The sequence below is a fragment of the Lineus longissimus genome, chromosome 6 (assembly GCF_910592395.1).
Source record: "Lineus longissimus chromosome 6, tnLinLong1.2, whole genome shotgun sequence".
Lineage (NCBI taxonomy): Eukaryota > Metazoa > Nemertea > Pilidiophora > Heteronemertea > Lineidae > Lineus > Lineus longissimus.
Window position 1 is genome coordinate 10889857 of NC_088313.1, and position 18203 is coordinate 10908059.

Consider the following 18203-nt stretch of genomic DNA (forward strand, 5'->3'; position numbering starts at 1 on the left):
ATTCCTTAAGTTGAGAGCATTTTTTCATTTTTGGCTCAAGTAACCTATAGTAGAATAGGGTATCAGGCTGTTTCGCTACATTGCCAGTTCGCTACAAGTCGTTTCGCTACATGTGGCGGTCGTTTCGCTACATGGTAGGTCGTTTCGCTACATGGGTGGAGTCGTTTCGCTACATGATGGGTATGGTCGTTTCGCTACATGGAGGACGTTTCGCTACATGGGTGGAGTCGTTTCGCTACATGGATGTAGTCATTATTTTTACTCTATTTTACCCTACTATAATTCCCGGTGGTGACTACAAATTTATTATAGCACAGTTTGCCGGTAAAAAAACTTATACGGTTTGATGGCGCGCAAGGGGTTCTTGTCGTCCTGGCCTGGGTTAGGCCACATAAAAAAAAGAGTTGGTGATCGTCCCCGCCCGCCCCTACGAAAAACGCCCGGCCCCATTTTTTGTTAAAATCCTAAAAAAGTTGGTATAATGTTCTCTGCTATAGGGTCAGAATTGCATGGTTGGAATCTCTATGAAATTTCCTTTCAAATGACACCAAACATGTCTGTTTAGGTTTATTGTACCCAGAGATATTTACTTGATTTGAGCGAAAGATTGCTCCTATAGCGCCACTAAGATCGTCAGTGTCATACACTGTGTATACTACAATGGTCGGGAGGACTGGTTCCCATGCCATCATATTTACAATATCTTGAAGTATTGAACTGTGAGAATTTTGAAAGAGATCAGTCCACCAACAGCTATACCCGTCGAACTTTGGGACATTTTTTTTTGGGACACCCGATATATATGCATTGAGCTGCCTCAAATTAATTGTTCCATCATTTGACCGTATATCTATATATACAGATGGATGATGAGATTTATACTTAAATTAACTCTCAATATAAACCGTGCTTTGCGTGAATTTATTGCAAAAGCTGAGTTTGTCGATTTATTTCTTTATTTTTATTACTTGCTTAGAAATATCTGTAGGCCATGTACATTTGTCTCTTTTACATTTTTGACGGCCCTGAAAAGGGCCGTATATTAATGCTGCACCAAAGGCCTAGCGCCTCCTAAGGATACCGCCCCGGATTTCTCGTGCCAGTCTATGTTGTCCGTCGTCGTTGAGATGCACACCATCACTCCTCATCTGCGACTGCCGGTGGATAGACTTAACCCTTTCACTGCCGGAGGCGCACTTCTGCGACAATCAATATTATTCCCTTTACTGCCGGAGGCGCACTTCTGCGACAATTATCCATACACTATAAAACCATTGAAATTTCGTTATTGAGCGTGGTTAGCTTAAAGTTTGATAGATGGCGCGGTAGTATAGATGGTTCAGCAAAACATGGCGGAGGGTTTTATATTTCGATGTTTGGAAGTTTATCGAGTAATTTGAAGCCAAAATGACCAAGAAGAAACTGACTGTGTCTGAGGTCCTTGATGAGCTGGATAAAGTGAACGATTCGGACTCTGGTGAGGAGTTCGTCGATGATGATGATTTAGATCCTGACTTTGATGTAAATGATGAACAAATTAGCGATAATGAGAGTGTGTATATTGTGTTTTGCCAATTACATAGTTTTTTCAAAAAAATTGTCGTCCTCATTATAAATTCAAGATGGCGGTATGCAAATTAGGGCAAATTATGGTCCCATTTTGAAGATTAGGCAACACTGAACAACTTTTATATACATTGTTTTGCTCTATCTCCAGAGGCTTTCTCTCTACAGGGTGGAGAAATATCCATACTCAAAATCATGTTAAAACAAAGAAACCTACCGGCAGGTGAGGTAGCTAAAAATTAGAAGCTACCGGCAGTGAAAGGGTTAAGTTCGATTAAGTCGATTCTCTTATCTTTTCTCAATAACGCGTTGATCTTGGCGACACATTTGTTGTACTTCTCGGGGACTCTGTAGCGACTCTTGCTTGTGTTGAATCTTTCCATAAGCGAAGTTATGCTTGCTCGTGGCCCCTGCTTCTGGCACTTGCCGACCAGGTTCTTCAGTCGCTTGAAGACTTGTTTCGGCTGGGGGCACATAGATAAATCGTTCCCGCCGATCGCAAACAGCACGTGATCATAGCCCCTGAAGTCAATGTCTTCTTGCAATACGTCATATGCTGTTCGACCACCAATGCCGTCAAAGTGCACGACAGTCGCGCGATTGTCGAAACCTAGGTTGGGGAAGTATCTGGCTTGGTACTGCTGAAGGTGCTTGACGTGGCTGGAACTCACAATCAAGACGTGGTAGCTGTACATCTTCGAGTTGGTTGTGAACTATTATGGCTCTTTTGAAAAAAAATCGAGACTAAATACTCAACGGCCCACGCCTACCTACCAGTTATAGCCAATCCTATCCCTGTGGAGATTGCAAGCGACAATGCATCACGGACGTGATTTTTTTGCGAGGGATGCTCGTTGTGGTTCCACGCTAAGTGCCAAGGGCTTCCGGGACCTATCTTCGAAGAGTTAGGTAAGTTGCCACTAGAGTACTGGTGTTCGAGGTGCGTAAAGCCTGGTCTACACTAGCAAACATTCGCCAACAATTGTTGGCCAACATGAGCCAACATCATGTTGGCGAATGTTTGGGGACCCGTCCACACTATCAAACACAGGCAAACATTGCCAAACAAGTTTGGCTAAGTTTGGCCGTGTTTGGCATGAATTTGAGGGCAATTTGGAGGGAAAATCAGTCATTTCTCTCCATTTTTCTTTAAAACAATGGAGAACCACAGGAAGAAAGCATGCCTAGGTGCTTCAGCAGCAATTCTCTCAGTTGTGATTAACACCCGTCGCCGCCGCAACTGAAAAAAGCCATACTTGTGGAAAAAGCATGCATGGGGCCTATCACTGCCTCCTTCAAGAGTTAATGGCCTCAGACTTCAAAAGCCTCAAGAATTTCCTGCGGATGGATGAAGCTTTTCGTATTCCGAAATTAAGTGTTCAATTTCTTGAAATTGCCATTCTCTATCTTTCATTGAGGCTGCCATTTTGTCCCAGTAGCTCCATCACATGATCCAAATCTGTTCCCTGATTGGCTGCTGATTGCCCAACACCAACCAACATGTTGTTCAGAAGTAGCATGGCCTAACATAGGCCAACATTGGCCAACAAGTTGGCTGATGTTTTCACTTGTTTTTCGACCCGTCCACACTGGCAAACAATAGCAAACATGCCTCTGCAACAAGGCCCAACACGATGTTGGCCAACATTTGTTGGTTCATGTTGGCTAGTGTAGACCGGGCTTTACGTGGACCTCGGACCCAAACGCGTATAATTTCGGCCCATCTCTTCAGAGATTTTTGATTGGCATCACCCCTGACCTCCTGAGGGCAGCAGCAAGACATGAGCAAATTCTCCTGCGCCGAAATGTCGGCCCGATTGCCGTACCGGCCCAAGGCTTTACTGCTATGTACCAAGAAAACGTACACGCTATCGACACAAACGCGCATCTTCAGGTACGGCTGGTTTCTGAGGGCAAGTTGCGCAGAATACAGCGAAAGAAGTACGTTGCGCTTCAAAGACGTATCTTTAAGGCATGGGACGATTACAGCGACGGGGAGATAACGACAGAACAGTTGTTGAGAGTTTGTTCGCACTTGAATGGACCAGTAACCTCATAGACATCCATTTGCGTTGGCTCGCTCAATTACGTACTTATTATTGATTGACAGGGGTCATTCAACCGCACTTCAACGCAGATTTGGAGGCCTTTGCAAGGCCTTCGCGTTGGCTCGCTCAATCGTTCTTATTTGGTTGAAGGATGAATCTAAGTCCCTCTATGTGTACGCCAAATTTCGGCAAGATCAAAATTCAAATATGGCACTAATCACTTAAATTTCATATTTTGTATATACCGAAGGGTGTTTGTTCAATTACACTTCCAGATACCGACAGCAAATTGATGCTGGGCAGTTCATGTTTTGGTGGTATGATGGGTCATAGGCCTAGTGCCATTGTGCTTTTTGGCAACCCTTAAAATGGTTCTTGGAAGTAGATTCTTTCTCTGCCTTTGAAAAATACAAGGGGAAAATACAAAGACAAGTTGCCCTCTTCAAAAATCCATTGGGCCTACAAAAATAAAACATGGATAACGTCAAGATTCCTTCAGACAGAAGGTGATACCCACCTTGTAGAAGATTTGTGCTAAACACAAGTTATTTTGCTATTTCAGTCTTGAAATAAGTCAAAATTCGAGCAAAAACCATGTGCACCTTGCTGCAATGAATGTTCAACCTGCACTACAGGCGAAGCATAGCAAGCATTGGAAGGCATAAAATGTGACAGGTAGTGGTTTTATGTAACACTCCCACACATTCTTTTGAGGTTGGCTATGTCTTTTGTCGCTCCAAACAATCAAACAAAGGTGTCAGATGGCCAAGGCTAATCCAAGTTGGTAAAGTGATTGGCCATAAGGAATAAATATTTGGGTGGTACTGATTTGGAAATAGTAAAGGGCTAGGTGTCGTTAGTTGTGTTGTTGAATATTTTTTCATATATAATTTTTTTTTGCTTAAACAGTTTCTTGCAATAAAAACCAAAAGAAAAAATGGTGCAAACCTGAATGATACTAGACATTCATTTACACTTTTCATTGAAAAATGTATTTTTTAAAAAGAATTCAGTGACAAATTAGCAGTACTACTCAGTACTCGATGCGGTTGGTTTGATTTGTTTGTTTAATACAGATTGTGACTCGTGGTTGGGAATGATGGGACCCAAACTTCATACGTGAGACAAAAAGTTACCTGATTGTAACTTACGGCTGGGAATGATGGGACCCCGACCCATGATCACTGCCAAACTTCATACGTGAGACAAAAAGTTACCTGATTGTAACTTACGGCTGGGAATGATGGGACCCCGACCCATGACCACTGCCAAACTTCATATGCGAGACAAAAAGTTACCAGATTGTGACTCGTGGCTGTGAATGATAGGACCCCGACCCATGACCACTGCGAAACTTCATACGTGAGACAAAAAGTTACCATATTGTGACTTGCGGCTTGGAATGATAGGACCCTGACCCCTGATCACTACCAAACTTTATATGTGAGACAAAAAGTTACCTGATTGTGACTTACGGTTGGGAATGATGGGACCCCGACCCATGACCACTGCCAAACTTCATATGCGAGACAAAAAGTTACCAGATTTTGACTCGTGGCTGTGAATAATAGGACCCCGACCCATGATCACTGCCAAACTTCATACGTGAGACAAAAAGTTACCTGATTGTGACTTACGGCTGGGAATGATGGGACCCCGACCCATGACCACTGCCAAAGTTCATATGCGAGACAAAAAGTTACCAGATTGTGACTCGTGGCTGGGAATGATGGGACCCGACCCATGATCTCTGCCAAACATCATACGTGAGACAAAAAGTTACCAGATTGTGACTCGTGGCTGGGAATGATAGGACCCCGATCCAGGATCACTGCCAAACTTCATACGTGAGACAAAAAGTTACCAGATTGTGACTCGTGGCTGGGAATGATAGGACCCCGACCCATGATCACTGCCAAACTTCATACGTGAGACAAAAAGTTACCTGATTGTAACTTACGGCTGGGAATGATGGGACCCCGACCCCTGACCACTGCCAAACTTCATATGCGAGACAAAAAGTTACCAGATTGTGACTCGTGGCTGGGAATGATAGGACCCCGTTCCAGGATCACTGCCAAACTTCATTCGTGAGACAAAAAGTTACCAGATTGTGACTCGTGGCTGTGAATGATAGGACCCTGACCCCTGATCACTACCAAACTTTATATGCGAGACAAAAAGTTACCAGATTGTGACTCGTGGCTGGGAATGATAGGACCCCGACCGATGATCACTGCCAAACTTCATACGTGAGACAAAAAGTTACCAGATTGTGACTCGTGCCTGTGAATGATAGGACCCTGACCCCTGATCACTACCAAACTTTATATTTGAGACAAAAAGTTACCTGATTGTGACCTACGGCTGGGAATGATGGGACCCGACCCATGATCACTGCCAAACTTCATACGTGAGACAAAAAGTTACCAGATTGTGACTCGTGGCTGGGAATGATGGGACCCCGACCCATGATCACTGCCAAACTTCATACGTGAGACAAAAAGTTACCTGATTGTAACTTACGGCTGGGAATGATGGGACCCCGACCCATGATCACTGCCAAACTTCATACGTGAGACAAAAAGTTACCTGATTGTAACTTACGGCTGGGAATGATGGGACCCCGACCCATGACCACTGCCAAACTTCATATGCGAGACAAAAAGTTACCAGATTGTGACTCGTGGCTGTGAATGATAGGACCCCGACCCATGACCACTGCGAAACTTCATACGTGAGACAAAAAGTTACCATATTGTGACTTGCGGCTTGGAATGATAGGACCCTGACCCCTGATCACTACCAAACTTTATATGTGAGACAAAAAGTTACCTGATTGTGACTTACGGTTGGGAATGATGGGACCCCGACCCATGACCACTGCCAAACTTCATATGCGAGACAAAAAGTTACCAGATTTTGACTCGTGGCTGTGAATAATAGGACCCCGACCCATGATCACTGCCAAACTTCATACGTGAGACAAAAAGTTACCTGATTGTGACTTACGGCTGGGAATGATGGGACCCCGACCCATGACCACTGCCAAAGTTCATATGCGAGACAAAAAGTTACCAGATTGTGACTCGTGGCTGGGAATGATGGGACCCGACCCATGATCACTGCCAAACATCATACGTGAGACAAAAAGTTACCAGATTGTGACTCGTGGCTGGGAATGATAGGACCCCGATCCAGGATCACTGCCAAACTTCATACGTGAGACAAAAAGTTACCAGATTGTGACTCGTGGCTGGGAATGATAGGACCCCGACCCATGATCACTGCCAAACTTCATACGTGAGACAAAAAGTTACCTGATTGTAACTTACGGCTGGGAATGATGGGACCCCGACCCCTGACCACTGCCAAACTTCATATGCGAGACAAAAAGTTACCAGATTGTGACTCGTGGCTGGGAATGATAGGACCCCGTTCCAGGATCACTGCCAAACTTCATTCGTGAGACAAAAAGTTACCAGATTGTGACTCGTGGCTGTGAATGATAGGACCCTGACCCCTGATCACTACCAAACTTTATATGCGAGACAAAAAGTTACCAGATTGTGACTCGTGGCTGGGAATGATAGGACCCCGACCGATGATCACTGCCAAACTTCATACGTGAGACAAAAAGTAACCAGATTGTGACTCGTGCCTGTGAATGATAGGACCCTGACCCCTGATCACTACCAAACTTTATATTTGAGACAAAAAGTTACCTGATTGTGACTTACGGCTGGGAATGATGGGACCCGACCCATGATCACTGCCAAACTTCATACGTGAGACAAAAAGTTACCAGATTGTGACTCGTGGCTGGGAATGATGGGACCCCGACCCATGATCACTGCCAAACTTCATACGTGAGACAAAAAGTTACCTGATTGTAACTTACGGCTGGGAATGATGGGACCCCGACCCATGACCACTGCCAAACTTCATATGCGAGACAAAAAGTTAGCAGATTGTGACTCGTGGCTGGGAATGATGGGACCCCGACCCAGGATCACTGCCAAACTTCATACGTGAGACAAAAAGTTACCAGATTGTGACTCGTGCCTGTGAATGATAGGACCCTGACCCCTGATCACTACCAAACTTTATATTTGAGACAAAAAGTTACCTGATTGTGACTCGTGGCTGTGAATGATAGGACCCTGACCCCTGATCACTGCCAAACTTCATACGTGAGACAAAAAGAAACCTGATTGTGACTTACGGCTGGGAATGATGGGACCCCGACCCATGATCACTGCCAAACTTCATACGTGAGACAAAAAGTTACCATAATGTGACTTGCGGCTGGGAATGAAAGGACCCCAACCCAAGATCACTGCGAAACTTTATATGCGAGACAAAAAGTTACAAGATTGTGACTCGTCGCTGGGAATGTTGGGACCTGACCCATGATCACTGCCAAACTTCATACGTGAGACAAAAGGTTACCAGATTGTGACTCGTGGCTGGGAATGATAGGACCGTGACCACTGATCACTACCAAACTTTATATGCGGGACAAAAAGTTACCAGATTGTGACTCGTGGCTGTGAATGAGAGGACCCCGACCCCAGATCACTACTAAACTTTATATGTGAGATAAAAAGTTACCAGATTGTGACTCGTGCCTGTGAATGATAGGACCCTGACCCCTGATCACTACCAAACTTTATATGTGAGACAAAAAGTTACCTGGTTGTGACTTACGGCTGGGAATGATGGGACCCGACCCATGATCACTGCCAAACTTCATACGTGAGACAAAAATTTACCAGATTGTGACTCGTGGCTGGGAATGATAGGACCCCGACCCAGGATCACTGCCAAACTTCATACGTGGGACAAAAAGTTACCAGATTGTGACTCGTGGCTGTGAATGATAGGACCCCGATCAATGATCACTGCCAAACTTCATACGTGAGACAAAAAGTTACCATATTGTGACTTGCAGCTGGGAATGATATGACCCCGACCCATGATCACTGCGAAACTTGATATGTGAGACAAAAAGTTACCTCATTGTGACTTACGGCTGGGAATGATGGGACCCCGACCCATCACCACTGCCAAACTTCATATGCGAGACAAAAAGTTACCAGATTGTGACTCGTGGCTGTGAATGAGAGGACCCCGACCCCTGATCACTACTAAACTTTATATGTGAGACAAAAAGTTACCAGATTGTGACTCGTGGCTGGGAATGATGGGACCCCGACCCATGATCACTGCCAAACTTCATACGCGAGACAAAAAGTTACCTGATTGTAACTTACGGCTGGGAATGATGGGACCCCGACCCATGACCACTGCCAAACTTCATATGCGAGACAAAAAGTTAGCAGATTGTGACGCGTGGCTGTGAATGATAGGACCCTGACCCCTGATCACTACCAACCTTTATAAGTGAGACAAAAAGTTACCATATTGTGACTCGTGGCTGGGCATGATGGGACCCTGACCTATGATCACTGCCAAACTTCATACGTGAGAGAAAAAGTTACCAGATTGTGACTCGCGGCTGGGAATGATAGGACCCTGACCCCAGATCACTACCAAACTTGATATGTGAGACAAAAAGTTACCTGATTGTGACTTACGGCTCGGAATGATGGGACCCCGACCCATGACCACTGCCAAACTCTGTATGCGGGACAAAAAGTTACCAGATTGTGACTCGTGGCTGTGAATGATAGGACCCCGACCAATGATCACTGCCAAACTTCATACGTGAGACAAAAAGTTACCATATTGTGACTTGCGGCGGGGAATGATAGAACCCCGACCCATGATCACTGCGAAACTTGATATGTGAGACAAAAAGTTACCAAATTGTGACTCGTGGCTGTGAATGAGAGGACCCCGACCCCTGATCACTACTAAACTTTATATGTGAGACAAAAAGTTACCAGATTGTGACTCGTTGCTGGGAATGATGGGACCCCGACCCATGATCACTGCCAAACTTCATACGTGAGACAAAAAGTTACCTGATTGTAACTTACGGCTGGGAATGATGGGACCCCGACCCCTGACCACTGCCAAACTTCATATGCGAGACAAAAAGTTACCAGATTGTGACTCGTGGCTGGGAATGATAGGACCCCGTTCCAGGATCACTGCCAAACTTCATTCGTGAGACAAAAAGTTACCAGATTGTGACTCGTGGTTGTGAATGATAGGACCCCGACCCCTGATCACTACCAAACGTTATATGTCAGACAGAAAGTTACCAGATTGTGACTCGCGGATGGTAATGATGGGACCCCGACCCATGATCACTGCCAAACTTCATACGTGAGACAAAAAGTTACATGATTGTGACTTACGGCTGTGAATGATGGGACCCCGACCCATGACCACTGCCAAACTTCATATGCGAGACAAAAAGTTACCAGATTGTGACTCGTGGCTGTGAATGATAGGACCCCGACCCATGATCACTGCCAAACTTCATACGTGAGACAAAAAGTTACCATATTGTGACTTGCGGCTGGGAATGATAGGACCCCGACCCATGATCATTGCGAAACTATAAATGTCAGACAAAAAGTTACCAGATTGTGACTTGTGGCTGGGAATGATGGGACCCCACCCATGATCACTGCCAAACTTCATACGTGAGACAAAAAGTTACCATAATGTGACTCGTGGCTGTGAATGATAGGACCCTGACCCCTGATCACTGCCAAACTTCATACGTGAGACAAAAAGAAACCTGATTGTGACTTACGGCTGGGAATGATGGGACCCCGACCCATGATCACTGCCAAACTTCATACGTGAGACAAAAAGTTACCATAATGTGACTTGCGGCTGGGAATGATAGGACCCCAACCCAAGATCACTGCGAAACTTTATATGCGAGACAAAAAGTTACAAGATTGTGACTCGTCGCTGGGAATGTTGGGACCTGACCCATGATCACTGCCAAACTTCATACGTGAGACAAAAAGTTACCAGATTGTGACTCGTGGCTGGGAATGATAGGACCGTGACCACTGATCACTACCAAACTTTATATGCGGGACAAAAAGTTACCAGATTGTGACTCGTGGCTGTGAATGAGAGGACCCCGACCCCTGATCACTACTAAACTTTATATGTGAGATAAAAAGTTACCAGATTGTGACTCGTGCCTGTGAATGATAGGACCCTGACCCCTGATCACTACCAAACTTTATATGTGAGACAAAAAGTTACCTGGTTGTGACTTACGGCTGGGAATGATGGGACCCGACCCATGATCACTGCCAAACTTCATACGTGAGACAAAAATTTACCAGATTGTGACTCGTGGCTGGGAATGATAGGACCCCGACCCAGGATCACTGCAAAACTTCATACGTGGGACAAAAAGTTACCAGATTGTGACTCGTGGCTGTGAATGATAGGACCCCGACCAATGATCACTGCCAAACTTCATACGTGAGACAAAAAGTTACCATATTGTGACTTGCAGCTGGGAATGATAGGACCCCGACCCATGATCACTGCGAAACTTGATATGTGAGACAAAAAGTTACCTCATTGTGACTTACGGCTGGGAATGATGGGACCTCGACCCATCACCACTGCCAAACTTCATATGCGAGACAAAAAGTTATCAGATTGTGACTCGTGGCTGTGAATGAGAGGACCCCGACCCCTGATCACTACTAAACTTTATATGTGAGACAAAAAGTTACCAGATTGTGACTCGTGGCTGGGAATGATGGGACCCCGACCCATGATCACTGCCAAACTTCATACGCGAGACAAAAAGTTACCTGATTGTAACTTACGGCTGGGAATGATGGGACCCCGACCCATGACCACTGCCAAACTTCATATGCGAGACAAAAAGTTAGCAGATTGTGACTCGTGGCTGTGAATGATAGGACCCTGACCCCTGATCACTACCAACCTTTATAAGTGAGACAAAAAGTTACCATATTGTGACTCGTGGCTGGGCATGATGGGACCCTGACCTATGATCACTGCCAAACTTCATATGTGAGAGAAAAAGTTACCAGATTGTGACTCGCGGCTGGGAATGATAGGACCCTGACCCCAGATCACTACCAAACTTGATATGTGAGACAAAAAGTTACCTGATTTTGACTTACGACTCGGAATGATGGGACCCCGACCCATGACCACTGCCAAACTCCGTATGCGGGACAAAAAGTTACCAGATTGTGACTCGTGGCTGTGAATGATAGGACCCCGACCAATGATCACTGCCAAACTTCATACGTGAGACAAAAAGTTACCATATTGTGACTTGCGGCTGGGAATGATAGGACCCCGACCCATGATCACTGCGAAACTTGATATGTGAGACAAAAAGTTACCTCATTGTGACTTACGGTGGGAATGATGGGACCCCGACCCATGACCACTGCCAAACTTCATATGCGAGACAAAAAGTTACCAAATTGTGACTCGTGGCTGTGAATGAGAGGACCCCGACCCCTGATCACTACTAAACTTTATATGTGAGACAAAAAGTTACCAGATTGTGACTCGTTGCTGGGAATGATGGGACCCCGACCCATGACCACTGCCAAACTTCATACGTGAGACAAAAAGTTACCTGATTGTAACTTACGGCTGGGAATGATGGGACCCCGACCCCTGACCACTGCCAAACTTCATATGCGAGACAAAAAGTTACCAGATTGTGACTCGTGGCTGGGAATGATAGGACCCCGTTCCAGGATCACTGCCAAACTTCATTCGTGAGACAAAAAGTTACCAGATTGTGACTCGTGGCTGTGAATGATAGGACCCTGACCCCTGATCACTACCAAACTTGATATGCGAGACAAAAAGTTACCAGATTGTGACTCGTGGCTGGGAATGATAGGACCCCGACCGATGATCACTGCCAAACTTCATACGTGAGACAAAAAGTTACCAGATTGTGACTCGTGCCTGTGAATGATAAGACCCTGACCCCTGATCACTACCAAACTTTATATTTGAGACAAAAAGTTACTTCATTGTGACTTACGGCTGGGAATGATGGGACCCGACCCATGATCACTGCCAAACTTCATACGTGAGACAAAAAGTTACCAGATTGTGACTCGTGGCTGGGAATGATGGGACCCCGACCCATGATCACTGCCAAACTTCATACGTGAGACAAAAAGTTACCTGATTGTAACTTACGGCTGGGAATGATGGGACCCCGACCCATGACCACTGCCAAACTTCATATGCGAGACAAAAAGTTAGCAGATTGTGACTCGTGGCTGGGAATGATGGGACCCCGACCCAGGATCACTGCCAAACTTCATACGTGAGACAAAAAGTTACCAGATTGTGACTCGTGCCTGTGAATGATAGGACCCTGACCCCTGATCACTACCAAACTTTATATTTGAGACAAAAAGTTACCTGATTGTGACTTACGGCTGGGAATGATGGGACCCGACCCATGATCACTGCCAAACTTCATACGTGAGACAAAAAGTTACCTGATTGTGACTCATGGCTGGGAATGATGGGACCCCGACCCATGATCACTGCCAAATTTCATACGTGTGACAAAAAGTTACCATAATGTGACTTGCGGCTGGGAATGATAGGACCCTGACCCCTGATCACTACCAAACTTTATATGTGAGACAAAAAGTTACCTGATTGTGACTTACGGCTGGGAATGATGGGACCCCGACCCATGACCACTGCGAAACTTCATACGTGAGACAAAAAGTTACCATATTATGACTTGCGGCTTGGAATGATAGGACCCTGACCCATGATCACTGCCAAACTTCATACGTGAGACAAAAAGTTACCTGATTGTAACTTACGGCTGGGAATGATGGGACCCCGACCCATGACCACTGCCAAACTTCATATGCGAGACAAAAAGTTAGCAGATTGTGACTCGTGGCTGGGAATGATGGGACCCCGACCCAGGATCACTGCCAAACTTCATACGTGAGACAAAAAGTTACCAGATTGTGACTCGTGCCTGTGAATGATAGGACCCTGACCCCTGATCACTACCAAACTTTATATTTGAGACAAAAAGTTACCTGATTGTGACTTACGGCTGGGAATGATGGGACCCGACCCATGATCACTGCCAAACTTCATACGTGAGACAAAAAGTTACCTGATTGTGACTCATGGCTGGGAATGATGGGACCCCGACCCATGATCACTGCCAAATTTCATACGTGTGACAAAAAGTTACCATAATGTGACTTGCGGCTGGGAATGATAGGACCCTGACCCCTGATCACTACCAAACTTTATATGTGAGACAAAAAGTTACCTGATTGTGACTTACGGCTGGGAATGATGGGACCCCGACCCATGACCACTGCGAAACTTCATACGTGAGACAAAAAGTTACCATATTATGACTTGCGGCTTGGAATGATAGGACCCTGACCCCTGATCACTACCAAACTTTATATGTGAGACAAAAAGTTACCTGATTGTGACTTACGGTTGGGAATGATGGGACCCCGACCCATGACCACTGCCAAACTTCATATGCGAGACAAAAAGTTACCAGATTTTGACTCCTGGCTGTGAATGATAGGACCCCGACCCATGATCACTGCCAAACTTCATACGTGAGACAAAAAGTTACCTGATTGTGACTTACGGCTGGGAATGATGGGACCCGACCCATGACCACTGCCAAAGTTCATATGCGAGACAAAAAGTTACCAGATTGTGACTCGTGGCTGGGAATGATGGGACCCGACCCATGATCACTGCCAAACTTCATACGTGAGACAAAAGTTACCAGATTGTGACTCGTGGCTGGGAATGATAGGACCCCGATCCAGGATCACTGCCAAACTTCATACGTGAGACAAAAAGTTACCAGATTGTGACTCGTGGCTGGGAATGATAGGACCCCGACCCATGATCACTGCCAAACTTCATACGTGAGACAAAAAGTTACCTGATTGTAACTTACGGCTGGGAATGATGGGACCCCGACCCCTGACCACTGCCAAACTTCATATGCGAGACAAAAAGTTACGAGATTGTGACTCGTGGCTGGGAATGATAGGACCCCGACCGATGATCACTGCCAAACTTCATACGAGAGACAAAAAGTTACCAGATTGTGACTCGTGGCTGTGAATGATAGGACCCTGACCCCTGATCACTACCAAACTTTATATGCGAGACAAAAAGTTACCAGATTGTGACTCGTGGCTGGGAATGATAGGACCCCGACCGATGATCACTGCCAAACTTCATACGAGAGACAAAAAGTTACCAGATTGTGACTCGTGCCTGTGAATGATAGGACCCTGACCCCTGATCACTACCAAACTTTATATTTGAGACAAAAAGTTACCTGATTGTGACTTACGGCTGGGAATGATGGGACCCGACCCATGATCACTGCCAAACTTCATACGTGAGACAAAAAGTTACCAGATTGTGACTCGTGGCTGGGAATGATGGGACCCCGACCCATGATCACTGCCAAACTTCATACGTGAGACAAAAAGTTACCTGATTGTAACTTACGGCTGGGAATGATGGGACCCCGACCCATGACCACTGCCAAACTTCATATGCGAGACAAAAAGTTAGCAGATTGTGACTCGTGGCTGGGAATGATGGGACCCCGACCCATGATCACTGCCAAACTTCATACGTGAGACAAAAAGTTACCTGATTGTAACTTACGGCTGGGAATGATGGGACCCGACCCATGATCACTGCCAAATTTCATACGTGTGACAAAAAGTTACCATAATGTGACTTGCGGCTGGGAATGATAGGACCCTGACCCCTGATCACTACCAAACTTTATATGTGAGACAAAAAGTTACCTGATTGTGACTTACGGCTGGGAATGATGGGACCCCGACCCATGACCACTGCGAAACTTCATACGTGAGACAAAAAGTTACCATATTGTGACTTGCGGCTTGGAATGATAGGACCCTGACCCCTGATCACTACCAAACTTTATATGTGAGACAAAAAGTTACCTTAAGTTGTGATTTACGGTTGGGAATGATGGGACCCCGACCCATGACCACTGCCAAACTTCATATGCGAGACGAAAAGTTACCAGATTTTGACTCGTGGCTGTGAATGATAGGACCCCGACCCATGATCACTGCCAAACTTCATACGTGAGACAAAAAGTTACCTGATTGTGACTTACGGCTGGGAATGATGGGACCCCGACCCATGACCACTGCCAAAGTTCATATGCGAGACAAAAAGTTACCAGATTGTGACTCGTGGCTGGGAATGATGGGACCCGACCCATGATCACTGCCAAACTTCATACGTGAGAGAAAAAGTTACCAGATTGTGACTCGTGGCTGGGAATGATAGGACCCCGTTCCAGGATCACTGCCAAACTTCATACGTGAGACAAAAAGTTACCAGATTGTGACTCGTGGCTGGGAATGATAGGACCCCGACCCATGATCACTGCCAAACTTCATACGTGAGACAAAAAGTTACCTGATTGTAACTTACGGCTGGGAATGATGGGACCCCGACCCCTGACCACTGCCAAACTTCATATGCGAGACAAAAAGTTACCAGATTGTGACTCGTGGCTGGGAATGATAGGACCCCGTTCCAGGATCACTGCCAAACTTCATTCGTGAGACAAAAAGTTACCAGATTGTGACTCGTGGCTGTGAATGATAGGACCCTGACCCCTGATCACAACCAAACTTTATATGCGAGACAAAAAGTTACCAGATTGTGACTCGTGGCTGGGAATGATAGGACCCCGACCGATGATCACTGCCAAACTTCATACGTGAGACAAAAAGTTACCAGATTGTGACTCGTGCCTGTGAATGATAGGACCCTGACCCCTGATCACTACCAAACTTTATATTTGAGACAAAAAGTTACCTGATTGTGACTTACGGCTGGGAATGATGGGACCCGACCCATGATCACTGCCAAACTTCATACGTAAGACAAAAAGTTACCAGATTGTGAGTCGTGGCTGGGAATGATGGGACCCCGACCCATGATCACTGCCAAACTTCATACGTGAGACAAAAAGTTACCTGATTGTAACTTACGGCTGGGAATGATGGGACCCCGACCCATGACCACTGCCAAACTTCATATGCGAGACAAAAAGTTAGCAGATTGTGACTCGTGGCTGGGAATGATGGGACCCCGACCCAGGATCACTGCCAAACTTCATACGTGAGACAAAAAGTTACCAGATTGTGACTCGTGCCTGTGAATGATAGGACCCTGACCCCTGATCACTACCAAACTTTATATTTGAGACAAAAGTTACCTGATTGTGACTTACGGCTGAGAATGATGGGACCCGACCCATGATCACTGCCAAACTTCATACGTGAGACAAAAAGTTACCTGATTGTGACTCATGGCTGGGAATGATGGGACCCCGACCCATGATCACTGCCAAATTTCATATGTGTGACAAAAAGTTACCATAATGTGACTTGTGGCTGGGAATGATAGGACCCTGACCCCTGATCACTACCAAACTTTATATGTGAGACAAAAAGTTACCTGATTGTGACTTACGGCTGGGAATGATGGGACCCCGACCCATGACCACTGCGAAACTTCATACGTGAGACAAAAAGTTACCATATTGTGACTTGCGGCTTGGAATGATAGGACCCTGACCCCTGATCACTACCAAACTTTATATGTGAGACAAAAAGTTACCTGATTGTGACTTACGGTTGGGAATGATGGGACCCCGACCCATGACCACTGCCAAACTTCATATGCGAGACAAAAAGTTACCAGATTTTGACTCGTGGCTGTGAATGATAGGACCCCGACCCATGATCACTGCCAAACTTCATACGTGAGACAAAAAGTTACCTGATTGTGACTTACGGCTGGGAATGATGGGACCCCGACCCATGACCACTGCCAAAGTTCATATGCGAGACAAAAAGTTACCAGATTGTGACTCGTGGCTGGGAATGATGGGACCCGACCCATGATCACTGCCAAACTTCATACGTGAGACAAAAGTTACCAGATTGTGACTCGTGGCTGGGAATGATAGGACCCCGATCCAGGATCACTGCCAAACTTCAAACGTGAGACAAAAAGTTACCAGATTGTGACTCGTGGCTGGGAATGATAGGACCCCGACCCATGATCACTGCCAAACTTCATACGTGAGACAAAAAGTTACCTGATTGTAACTTACGGATGGGAATGATGGGACCCCGACCCCTGACCACTGCCAAACTTCATATGCGAGACAAAAAGTTACCAGATTGTGACTCGTGGCTGGGAATGATAGGACCCCGTTCCAGGATCACTGCCAAACTTCATTCGTGAGACAAAAAGTTACCAGATTGTGACTCGTGGCTGTGAATGATAGGACCCTGACCCCTGATCACTACCAAACTTTATATGCGAGACAAAAAGTTACCAGATTGTGACTCGTGGCTGGGAATGATAGGACCCCGACCGATGATCACTGCCAAACTTCATACGAGAGACAAAAAGTTACCAGATTGTGACTCGTGCCTGTGAATGATAGGACCCTGACCCCTGATCACTACCAAACTTTATATTTGAGACAAAAAGTTACCTGATTGTGACTTACGGCTGGGAATGATG

General features: G+C 45.7%; 1 protein-coding gene across 5 annotated transcripts in view; it reads right to left on the reverse strand.

Moving 5' to 3' along the window:
* The window catches only part of LOC135489272 (uncharacterized), a 47982-nt gene that overhangs the window by 16797 nt on the left and 12982 nt on the right, over nucleotides 1-18203 (reverse strand). The window lies entirely within an intron of this gene.